The sequence below is a fragment of the Alligator mississippiensis genome, chromosome 16 (assembly GCF_030867095.1).
Source record: "Alligator mississippiensis isolate rAllMis1 chromosome 16, rAllMis1, whole genome shotgun sequence".
In the NCBI taxonomy this organism is placed as follows: domain Eukaryota; kingdom Metazoa; phylum Chordata; order Crocodylia; family Alligatoridae; genus Alligator; species Alligator mississippiensis.
The window spans coordinates 14,363,940-14,376,060 of NC_081839.1; positions in this window are offsets into that span (position 1 = coordinate 14,363,940).

A 12,121-nucleotide genomic window follows, 5' to 3' on the forward strand; every position below is an offset into this window, starting at 1 on the left:
ACAAACTCCCCCCAATCTCTGCCTCTTCCCAGCTCCCCAGTCCCTGCTCCTTCCCACGCTGCTCCCTAGTCTCTGCCATTTCCCTCCCCTCCCCTCCCCTCCCCCTTTACTATCAGGCCCTGCTCTGCTTGGGCTGCTCCATCCAGGAGCACGGCACATGGAAGCTCAGTCCTTTCCTGGACATGCAGCAGTGTCAGCACTATTTATTGGCTGGGAAGGGGAAGGTGTTTCCATGTGCCCTGTGCCTGTGAGAGGCCCCAGCCCAAGCCAGAGCTGAGCTTGCACTTACAGGAAGGGAGACAGAAAAGTGTGAAGGGAGCACAGAAGCTTCAGAGGAGAAGTGAAAGGTGGGGCAGGAAGCTGCTGTGGGTCTAGCTCTTGCCCTGACCTGGGCTCAGGGCCTGAGTTAGAGCTGCAGCTGGAGTACTGCATCCAGTTTCGGGTGCCACACTTCAAGAGGGATGTGGATAATCTGGAAAGGGTTCAGAGGAGGATCACCTGTCTGGTTAAATGCCTACAGGTAAAACCCTATGAGGACCAAGAGGGACCTGAATCTCTTCATCCTCCACAAGAGAAGGCTGACAGGTGATCTTGTGGCCATCTACAAATTCACTGGGGGGTGGCGGGGGGAGCTGGAAATAGGGGATACAATGTTTACCAGGGCACCCATCTGGGTAACTAGAAACAATGGCCACAAACTGAAGGAGAGCAAATTTAGATTGGTCATCAGGAAAAAAATTATTTGCAGTGAAGGTTGCCAGAATATGGACTATACTTCCAAGGGATTGGACAAACACCTGGCTAGGGTTATCTGACTCCACGACTCTTTCTTGCCCAGGGCAGGGGGTCAGACTCAATGATCTAATGGGTTCCTTCCAACCCTAAAATCTACTAATCTATACAAATTTTGCTTTCAACAGTTTGAGGGCACTTTCACAGAAACCCCTGAATCTATCTCCTTGAAACTTGGCAGGCTTCATGCCCTCAGAAGGGACTACCATCCCTGCTGTTTTTATCTGAATTGGCAAAAAATTACAAAGTTATAGGTATTTTAGTGATTCCCCATTATCGTCTATGGCCAAATCTTGGAATCTGATTTGGCTGAATTGAATCAGGACAGTGACTCAAATCACTGAATCGAATTGCTGTCCCTCAGAATCAGCTGAATCTGAATCCAAATTGAATACTTGCCACTTTGCACAGGCCTGTTTGATATTTAGTGTGTGTGTGTGTGTGTGTGTGTGTGTATGTATGTATGTATGTATGTATGTATGTATGTATGTATGTATGTATATATATATATATATATATATATATATATATATATATATATATATATATATATATATATATATATATAATTGGTTTTTTTTCTGGTTGCAAGATGGCAAACCCCCTTCTGAAGAGGAGTACTTCTGGGAACTAGGAAAGGGACTTCTGGTGGCAAAGGTCAGAGGCTAGGAGAAGGATTTCTGATCCCAAGACAGCAACCAGGTGATAAGGTGTTGACAGGGGATAGGTGTTGACAGTGCATCACTTGTGAAGTGGCCCTCCAGCTGAAATAATTGCCCGCCCCTCTTCTACCAACTATGACCTTATTAAAAATCCACTTTCTACCCAAAGGACAAAAAGAAAGAAAGTGAAAAAGCCAAAGACAGGAGCAAGGGCTGTAGAGTAGAGGCAGGATATGAGGCAAACCTGCAGAAAAAGACTCGAGAGGTTAGTGAGGCAGGATGATAGAAAATCAGGGATCAGAAGAAGAGGGCTCATGAGGTTGATCGGCAGATAACACACCAAAGGGGATCCCAAAGCAGGGCTAGGGCATAAAAGCCTTAGAGACTGGAGAACAGCAGAGGGGAGCAAGGAGGAACATGTGTGACTTGTCAAGAGTTAGACTAGGCTATGATGCCAGGGAACAACAGGGACAGACAGGAAAACAGGGAGAAAAGGGAACAGCAGAAAATGGGGTAATAACAAACAGAGAAGAAAGGAAGCAAAAGGAGACCATCAAAATGAGGGGAGTGAAAGCAAATGGGACAGGAATGGAATAGCATGCATACACGGAAAAGGAAATAAGCAAGGAGGAGGGGAAGAGATGGAGAGATGAGAAACTAAGGGTTGACAGACAAAAGGGGCATCATGAACTAGGAGCGAAGAGTTGGTACACTGTGTGCTACATCCAAGGTGGCTTGGCCTGCCTTACCTGGCTTTTTCCTCTAGCCTCAAAAACTGGGAAAGTGTGAGGCTTTGTTAATGACTGAGGCTGGATGGGCTTACACAAGCCAAGTTAAAGGCATAGGAAGATCAGGCTCTTGAGAACCCAAACTTACCTGGTTCCCATATCTCAACTGAATCCTCATCCAAACCCAAATCACAGCACCCGCTCCCTGAGGGCCTAAGCTGCATTCAACTAAGAGAAGGATCTCCACCCTTCCCAAGCAGTGGTGAGGCCAAATCTGAAGCACTGGATCTAGATCTGCGCCTCCCCCGCCCCCCCCCTCCTACAAAAAGGATGTGGACAAACTGGAGAGAGTCCAGTGGAGGACAACAACAATGGTGAGGGGGCTGGGGGACATGACTTCTGAGGAGAGCGTGAGGGAACTGGGCTTATTTAGTTTAGACAAAAGAAGAGTGAGGGGTGATCTAATACCAGCCTTCAGCTACCTGAAAGGGGATTCAAAAGAAGATGGAGGGGGGTTCCTCTGACACCATTGTTCTCAGTGGTGACAGCTGAGGTAACAAGGAGCAATGGTCTCAAGCTGCAGCAAGGGGATTTGGGTTACATATGAGGAAACACTTTCTTACCATGAAGGTAAGTAAAGCACTGGAACAGGCTACCAGAGAGGTTGTGGAGTCCTCATCCTTGGCAGTTTTTAAGACCCAGCTAGATGAAGCCTTGGCTGGGATGATCTAGTTGTGGATGCTTGGAGCAGGGGGTTGGACTAGTTGACTTCCTGAGGTCCTTTCCAACCTTAATTTTCTATGATTGTATGACTTTGTAAGTGGGAGAGACAGCAGCTAGATTAGTGAGCTGGAGTAGGCAGCCAGGTGCAACCCCTGAAGGTGCACCCCATTACACACACTAAATCCTTGAATGAGGAATAAGGAATTCAATAAGGAATCCTTGAATTCATGTCACATGGAAGAGTTATACCATGGAAAGTTTCCATTCTTTTTTTTTTTTTTAATTTGCAAAACTATTCTGATACTTCATTTATGCTGCAGATGCATTTTCCTTAAGGGATAAGTATGAAATAGGAAAAAAAATCATGGAGAGAAACCCTACCAAAGTGCAGTTCTGGCAGCTATGAAAGGACCTGAAATAGCTCCCTGTTCTCCCACAGAGTTACTGTTTGTCTGACATGACTGCTGGATTTTTTAAATGAAAAGGAGGACCTCTAAAGGGAAACTCATGTTGATGTATTTCAAATTAGATACAGCCATCTTTCCTACTAAACAGGAGAAATTCAATTTCCTTATGTTAATGTATTCCTTATGTTAATGAACTCAAGTTAATGCATTTCAAATTAGAGACAACCATACTACAGGCCAATCACATAAGCCAAGTTAAGGGCATAGGGAGATCAGGCTCTTGAGAACCCAAACCCACAGGCAGGAGGTCTGCGGGGATCAAACGATCCCAGCAAGATAAACATCTGAACACCTTTTGAGTGGGTGCTTGCTCCACCTCTGGAGGCAGTCTGTTCCAGACCCTGGATACTCAGACTGTGAAGAAGTTTTTCCTTATGTTCAATGTAAATTGGCCTTCTAGCAGGAGGGCAGGTACTAAATACGAGAGACACACACGCACAGAAGCTCAGGTAGAAGTGCAGATGGCACACTGTGACCTGCTGGACATCTGACACCCCAGGCACCTCCTGCACATTTACCTGAGTTGCTACATCCCCCTTTCCCCCCTACACCCCAGCCTGTCCCTCCCCCCCCGACACCTCCATTTCCATTTTCACTGACTGGCTTTCTTGCCTGCATTGCGGGCCAGGTCAGCCTCTGACTTCTTTACTATTCCTTCCATCCAGGACCAACTGCAAGTACTTCCTCAGCCTAACAAAGGGGTTTTCAACCCTAAAGCTGGCATCCCAGGCAGCCAAGCTGAGCTCACCGGGAGCCTCACAACTGCACTGCAACCAGCAAGTGTCAGACCTGTCAAAGACGTGACAGGTCTAGGTGTTCCCCAGCCAGGACTTTGTGCGTGTGTGTGTTAGCTGGAGATTATGGCACCTCCTACCCACCTTTCACCAGGGGATCATTGGTCCTGGCATTTACGGGGCTGCCGCGCCGCCAGCAGTCCCACCAGGCTTCCCTACCCTGGCAGGGTGCAGTTTTAGTGGTCATGCCCAGGACCTGGGGGTCTCCTCCTTCCTCATAGCCCCATCCCATGCCTCCAAGTTGGTCCTGGCAGAGGAGCGAGCTCAGCAGAGACATGTTCTTCCCCTGCTGGCTGGTGATGCAGTGAGTGCCAGCTGAGATTGGGGCATTAACTGCTTTTAAAAAAAATGAAAAAAGGAAATAGGTGGAGACGGAGTGAGGAGGGTGGCACTCAGTCTGTCTGCAGGTGGAGCTTGGGGAACGCCAGCAGCTGGAGGTTCACATTCAAGAACACCAGCTGCTCCACCAAACTAGGAGCCAAGCAGGTGTGGTGGGGTGTCACAACATCCCCAGCAATGCTGAACACCCTCTCGCTTGGAACACTGGTTGGTGAACAGGACAGGTGTTGCCAGGCAACCATAGCCAGGGCCTGCCACATCTGGCTGTGGCTTGCCCAGTAGGCCACGGGGTCGCAGTCCAGGGGCTCCACATCCTCAGCGAGATAGGTAGCCACCGAAGCCTCAGCACTACCTGCCCGAGGCTGGGGTCTGGTGTGTTTGGACCCCAGCACTGAAGCCCTGCCCATGGCCCACATTGGCAGTGGCTGGTATGGAGGAGACTGGCTGGTGCTGGTGCCAGTGCTGGGAATGCTGACATGGGAAAGTGGATCCCCCTCTTCCACATCCTCTTGCCTTTGCACTTCAGCCTCCCTAACTTTGTTCACCAGCACCTGTGTCCATTGGTCAAGGGTTTTGGGGATGCCACTGCACATGCTCCCCTTCACCCTCAGGTTGCACATGCCTGCCATCACGTGGACTGTATTGGACCGCAAGGGATCCAGCCATCTCCTGATGCCCTCCTTCAGCCACCTCACCAGTGCCAGCATGTCTGGTGACGGTGGCCTGCCCTAACCAAGAACATTGATCCCCTGAAACTTCTCCATTTCGTTCTCCAGTTCCCTCACTAGGGGAATCACCTGGCTGAGGAGGGCATCACCAGTGCTAAGGGTCTCGGTGGCCTCGAGGAAGGGCTTGAGGACCACCAACATGTGGGAGATGGTACCCCATTTAGCTCTGTTCAGGGGAGCACTGATCCCTATCTCCCCAAGAAAGGCCATATCATGGATGGCCTTCTGTTGCTCCACCAGCCTCTTGAGCAACACGTACGTGGAGTTCCACCAAGTCTCCACATCCTGTATGATTCTGTGCTGTGGGATGCTCATCTCTGCCTGTTTCTTCCGCAGCATCTTGTTCCCCTTGATGCTGCAGTGGAAGTAGCCTGTCACCTTCCTGCATTTCTAAATCAGCTGGCTTGTAGCAGTAGTGGGGGCGGCGCCATCACCAGAAGCCCTGTCCCCCTCCAAGGCATCCCTCACTATTAACATGCAGCCTGTGTGCCACACAGGGGATGCCAACGAAGTTGGCATCATGGACAGCCTTCACCATATTGGCCCCGTTGTCGGTGACCATGAACCCGCGGGTGAGCTCAGCCTCCCCAATAAGCCACCCCTGCGCCACGTGGTTCATGGCCCCCATGATCTCCCTTGTCGTGTGGGACTCATCCAGCACCTCAGTTTGCAGTAGATTCCACCGACGGCCTGACTGAGCGCACCAGTGCCCTGTGAGGGAGAGGTAGGCGTGATCACCACCGCAGCTGCTCCAGATGTCGGAGGTGGAGTGCAAGGCTACTTGCAGCCTTGCCTTGCGCAGCTCCTCCCTCAAGTACTCCCTGCATGCCTGATACAGGGAGGGCACCACTGCCCTGCTAAGGGTGGTGCATGTAGGCACTTTATAAAATGGGGCCAGAAGTGCTACAAAGCGCCTGAACCCTGGCCGCTCAACTAGGGAGAAGGGCTGGCTAGCCAAAGCAAGCATCTCCCCAATGCTCTGGGTGATCTTGCTTGCCTTGGGAACGCACCCCGCTTTCTGTCCACCTTTCCCACACTAGTCCAGGGTGGCCTGCCTCTGCTTTGGGGGTAAGAGGGCTTTGGAGTGAGCGGGGGACTTCCCTTTCGGCACACTCACACTGGTGCCAGGAAGAGAACCAGGAAGAAGGGCAAGGGGGTGGTGCCTCCCCAGATGCAGCAGCATGGCCATGGTGGAGAAGTGTCTCACATCCTTGCCATGGCTCATGTGCTGTTGGCAGTGCTGGCAGATGGAAAACTTGGGATCATCTGCCACCTCAAAATGATCCCACACTACACTACTCCCTCGCTTCTGGGTTGAGGCCAAGGATCCTGCCTTTTCCCCCTTCTCAGCAGGCTGAGGCTGAAGAGCAGGAGGAGCTGCCTCAGCTGAGCCACTTGCCTCCTCTGAGGTGCTGCTTTCCAGAGGAGACCTGGGTCTAGGGGAGACTTGAGGGTGTGGAGCACAAACTCTGATTCCCCCTCAGTCCCCAGAATTGCTTGAGCCAGCGCGCTCAGCATCCCTGGTTCCAGCTCCAACTCCTCCTCTGGCAGTGGGAGGCTCAAGCTGAGAGCTGAAATTGGGGTGGAGGCGGCAGTGATTCCACTGCTGGTGCCCACGTCTGGACTGAGAGGAGGTGGTGAAGGTGCAGGGATGTTAAGTGCAGACACTGCTCCCACCGCCTGGCTTCCACTGGCAGCACTGATGTCATGGCTGCTCAGGAATAGAATGCATCTGTGTTTGGGATGGAGGGCGGGGGGCTTGCAGGTCTAGCTCTCCCTGTACCCTCTCTCCATCCCCTGCCAGAAGACCTGGCACCTGCCTTTCCAGCATGCTTCATATTGATCTTTCCTGTGCTGCAAAAGGTCTGTGTGTGTGAATCCTTTTGTATATCTGTCTGTCTTGTTCTCCTGTGAATATCTGTGCCTATCTTGTGCTGTGAATGAAATCATTTGTGTGTCTTCTTTGTGGTTCTCACAGTATTGTCTATCTTGTGCTGTTTCCAAAACAAGTTTCCCAAAAAAATAATTCAAAGAAATAAATTGAATTGTAAAACTACTAATAATTGAATAGAATAGCTAAGCTAAACTAAGCTAAGCTAAATCCTAACCACTCCTTTATAACATGAAAAAGCAGCAGGCAGGTCTCAGTCACAGTGTTCCTTTCTCACGCAGTTGCTGACAGGGAACGAGCTGCAAAAGGCAGTGAGGGACTGGAAATAGGGGCTTTTATACTTTTTTTAGTTTTACCCCATAGATGCTGCCACTGGAAAGCTAGCCAAGGAGAACTCCTTCTCACTGGCTACCTACAGATGTCAGTCTTCCCTCCCCCCCGCCCCGCTCCCTCCTCCCTCCTCCCTACCACTCTCCATCCCTCCCCCACTCCCCCTCCCTCTTCTAATTGCCTCAAAATGGCAGAAGTGGATCCAAAGCATCCAAAGTGGGTCCGAAGTGCTTCAGATGCCTCCGACCAACTCCGGACACCATTGCTGGGATCCTGCTTTGATCCGGAAGTGCCGCTTTGGATTCCAAAGCATCCGAAGTGGGTCCAGACCCAAAGCGGGCTCCAAAGACTTGCACAACCCTAATGGAGAGAGAGGAGAGGATGGAAGACTGCTGAAGGGACCTTCCCTGTGGGGCTCCCCTAGCCATGGGGGTTTCAGTTCTCCCCCAGTTGCTGCAGGGACCTGAGTGCAAATGCTGCAGCCCAGACTCGCCGTTGCCCCAGCTCCAGGCAGCCCCAGGAGTTTGGCCATTGGGGACAGCAGGGCTTGCCTGTGTCTGCGCTGGGTCCTGCTGCAGTGTCTCTGCTGTGTGAATCCTTACCTCTCTGCTCTTGATTGCAGGAGCAGAAGAGTGTGAGCACATGCCGGTGAGTGACCCTGCCCCCGTACCCATGACCCCATGCCCCTTCCCTGGGCAGCTGTTCTTCCTGCAGCCACTTCTCCCACCACCGCAGTGCCCCACACATGGGTTTTGAACATGTGATGAGACACAGTCACCACATTTCGGCTGGCTTCTCCCCTCCACAATCCCAGTACTGTGGGACTGGCACAGACTTAGCCTAGAGGGTCCCCAGGCAGTGGTCTTGGCTGCTCTCCACTGAAACCAGCCTGGCTGGCTGTGGGTGTGCAGAGGTACCCCTTCCTGTTTCCCTACATTAGTGTGGCCAGCCCGTGCATGTGTGCCATGAGGGGCATGGGCAGCGGCTGGGTCTGGCACGTGAGCCTGGGTGCAAGGTAACGGGAAGTGCTGGAACGGAGGCAGAGACACGGGCATTGCAGGGATCTGAGCAGCACTCAGGGAAGGTCTGGGTCTAACTAGTGGCACTTCAGCAAAAAGGTGGTGGCCACCACTGCCCTGCACGATGTCCTTCAGTGTGTGCCAGGGCTCTTGTGCATTAAGAAGCCTGTCTCTGTCCTGAGATAACCGTGGGGGAAAAGGGCGGCTGAGGGCAGGCATCCTGAGACCAGATCCGTCCCTGCTGGGTGATCAGGGCTAGCCCAGCAAACAGGCCCTTCCCTAATCCGTCCGTCTCTCACATCTTAACTCCCAGGAAGTGTGATCTGTTTTAATGGCTATGCAGAGTCCTTTTCAACATGCGTACACCTATGGCATCCGGTTCCCAGCCACAGCCCATAGTAGGGCCCTTGTCCCGGGCATGGGGTCACACTGGTGTCTAGATGGAGCAGAACAGAGAGCTGGTGTCAGCCCTGGATGGAGCTGGGACTCGAGTGGCCTGTTCTCACCACAGCCGGTCTTGTGCTCTGTCTGATTTCCCTCCACTCAGAGAGGTGGAGCAAGAATCCCCAGGTCCGGAGAGGAGCCAGGAGAAGGATGTGCAGGATTCCCTCGATTTATTCGGTAGATGCCTTTCCAGGGATCAGTGCATAAATCGAATTCACATAAAGCAAACCCACTTTACAGTGAAAGAGATAGGGCTGCGGTCCCAGGGCTGTGAGGGAAGGAGGGAGTGAGACTGAGGTTAGGGAAGGGGCAGGGAGAGGGGTGTAGCCCCGTGGCTGCAAGCAGGTGGCATCTGTTGTTCCCCGGGCTGCAGCAGGGGCACTACATCGCAAATACACGAATCGCATATATGCAAATTTCCCTCTCGTAGAACAAAGTTCAGGTACAAAATGGTCGTCACATAAGAGCGAATTCACATAAATCAAACCCACATAAATTGAGGGAAACCTGTATCTGAAGTGGTTAGTCTCTATGGACACTTTTACACATATGCCCAAGGCAGTGCCTAGTGCTTTTAATTAGCAGTCCACACTAATGAAAGTGCCCAGCGCTGCACTGCATTGGGTGCAGTTATATAAGTGGCACAGCGTATGTCAGCACTGAGAAAATGGCAGTGGTACGTGGTACACTGAATGTGTTTTAGTTTAAATTGCACCACCCACCATTTTCTCAGTGTTGACATGTGCCGCACCACTTATACAACTGCACCTGATGTAGCGCCAAGTAGATTCACGATGTGCTCCAGCAGACTCCATTAATCCAGTTTCCTCTAATGCGCTGAATTTCCAGTGCATCGGAGCAAACTCACAGGATCTGTATCAATGCCCTAGAGTGCCACCTTGCCCTCCCTTTTGTCTGCCTTTGCTGCTAACCGTTTGTCTCTTCTGGATTTACAAGGGCCCCTTCCCTTGGTCTCTGACTCAGGAAACTAAATTCATGGCTGGGATGCATAGTGAAATGTAGCCAGCAGGCAGGGCCTGAGACTCTTCCCTGAATCCTGTGGGCTGAGGTGCGACTGGAAGACACAGGCCTGTTCCTCCTCCAACATATATCTGCCCCGTCCTGTCCATGCATGTGCAGTGGCCTGTCCCTTCTTTGTCACTGCTGGGCCCAGGGCCAGAGAGCTGACCCACTGCAGAGGGAGGTCGAGGGAGGCCATGCTGTCCTCTGCCCGCTCCAGCCAGGCTGCTCTGCATACATGTTTGCCTGTGTCCATGTGGCAGGGCACTGTGTCTGCCTGTGACTTCAAGGGCCTGGAGCTGGCAGCCGCCAGGTGCCTAATGAGGGCAGCCATTTAGGCTTAGGGTTGCCCAGATAAACAGGGCAGTTCTGCTGCAGGGGCCAGGCAACAACATTGCCTGGCTGGAGAGCTGCTGATATCATCTGGAGGAAAGGGAGGAGCTGTAGGGGATGGCTAGGAGGCTCCTGGTCCTGGGCACGACCTAAAACTGCACCCTGCCAGGAATGGGTGGCCTGGTGGGGCTCCCAGTGGTGCAGGAGCCCCCAGGAAATGCAAGGCCAGTTACCACCCTGGTGAAAGGTGGGTTGGGGCGCCTTAACCCCTAGCCCCCACCACTGGGTAGGTAACCCCTTTGTTTGTAGGGCCTGGATGGCAGACCCAGGGGAGAGAGCGGGGCTAGAGACTCTGACCTGATCAAGAGAGTACCCTCAACTGGCCCATGCTGGTGCCAGGACCAGGACAGTCAAAAGGGCCAGGGGCCCACCGTGAGGGAAGCCCAGGAGCTGAGGGCCTGGGATCCCAACTGGCCTGGAGGTGGGCCAGGGCTGGTAGCCAAGGGTCCTGGGGGGACCACACCCAAGGGGGAAAATAGTTTCAGGGAGCTAGATAGCTGAATGAAGGCGAGGTAGGCTGCCTGAATGGAGGGATCTTGGAGGGGTCCTGATAGGATTGTGGGGCTGGTGATGATAAGCACACCTAGATGCCATCTGCGAGGCTTGGGCTGTGGTGTAGGGGAGGAAAGGAGCCGCAGATAGTGGACCCTGGCACTGGGGCAGAAAATGGGCAGCCTCCCGCTTATTAACATCTCTATTCATCAATTAACATCAAGGCATGGTGGGAGAGAACACGGGCGGTTGGCCCAAGAACAGATGGGCAGGCTGCAGGGAAAGTGGCCCTGAGGAGGCCCCCTGTTACAGTCCACCTTTATGGTCTGGTGTGTTTGAAGCTGCACTGACACTGTTCATGACTTCTTTCCAGTTTCACTTCCCTCTGGTCTTGCACTCTTCCCCAGCCCAGTTCAGAGTGATTGGACTGGACAGGCCACTTGTTGCCTCTGTGGGAGAAGTCGCAGCCCTTCCTTGCTGCCTCTCCCCTGAGATGAGCGCTGAGAGCATGGAGGTGCGGTGGTTGCAGTCCTCGTTCGCTCCATACGCGCACCTGTACGATGACAGCCAGGATCAGCCTGGAGAGTGGATGCAGGGTAGCCCGTGGTCTGTCGAGGGCTGGAGCACGCTGGGGCAGGACCATGGGGCTGGGGCTGAAGTTTGACAGAATTTTTTACACTTAACTTCATTAACATGTCATATGTAATGGAGGCGGTGGAGGGATGCTGTAGCTGTGGTCCGGGGCATAGGAAGAGGAAAGGATTTTTTTGGTTGATAACTTTCCTGGTTATATTGATCTTTATGCAATTTTGAATCTATTGGATATATTTGGATATTTGTCTATATGTTGGATATATTGATTTTGATGTGATTTTTCAGACATTGATTTGTCTCTTGCATAACAATACAAAGCAGGGGCTTGGACTAGACGAGACCTCCTGAGGTGCCTTCCAGCCCTACTTTTTATGATTACAGGAGCCCATGTAATTCTATTTCCATTAAATCCCTAGTAATAATTATTGCCCTTACTGTGTGGTCACAACTAGAATGACATGGGGATAGCAAAGACACGGGGTCCATGCAGCACTGTTCATCTCTGGGCCTCTGGTTGCTGCAGCTGCTGAGATCAGTGCATGGTTCACAGGGAGCACGAAGGGCCCTCACCAGTGCTTTGAGCTGGAGGCTCAGAGAGGAGAGCCCTGGGCTCTGAGTGCCCCAACTCACTCTGTGCAGGTCCAGAGCACTGGGAGGGGAGGAGAGGAGATACAAACCTGGATGCAGGACCAGGCTCCCAGGGAG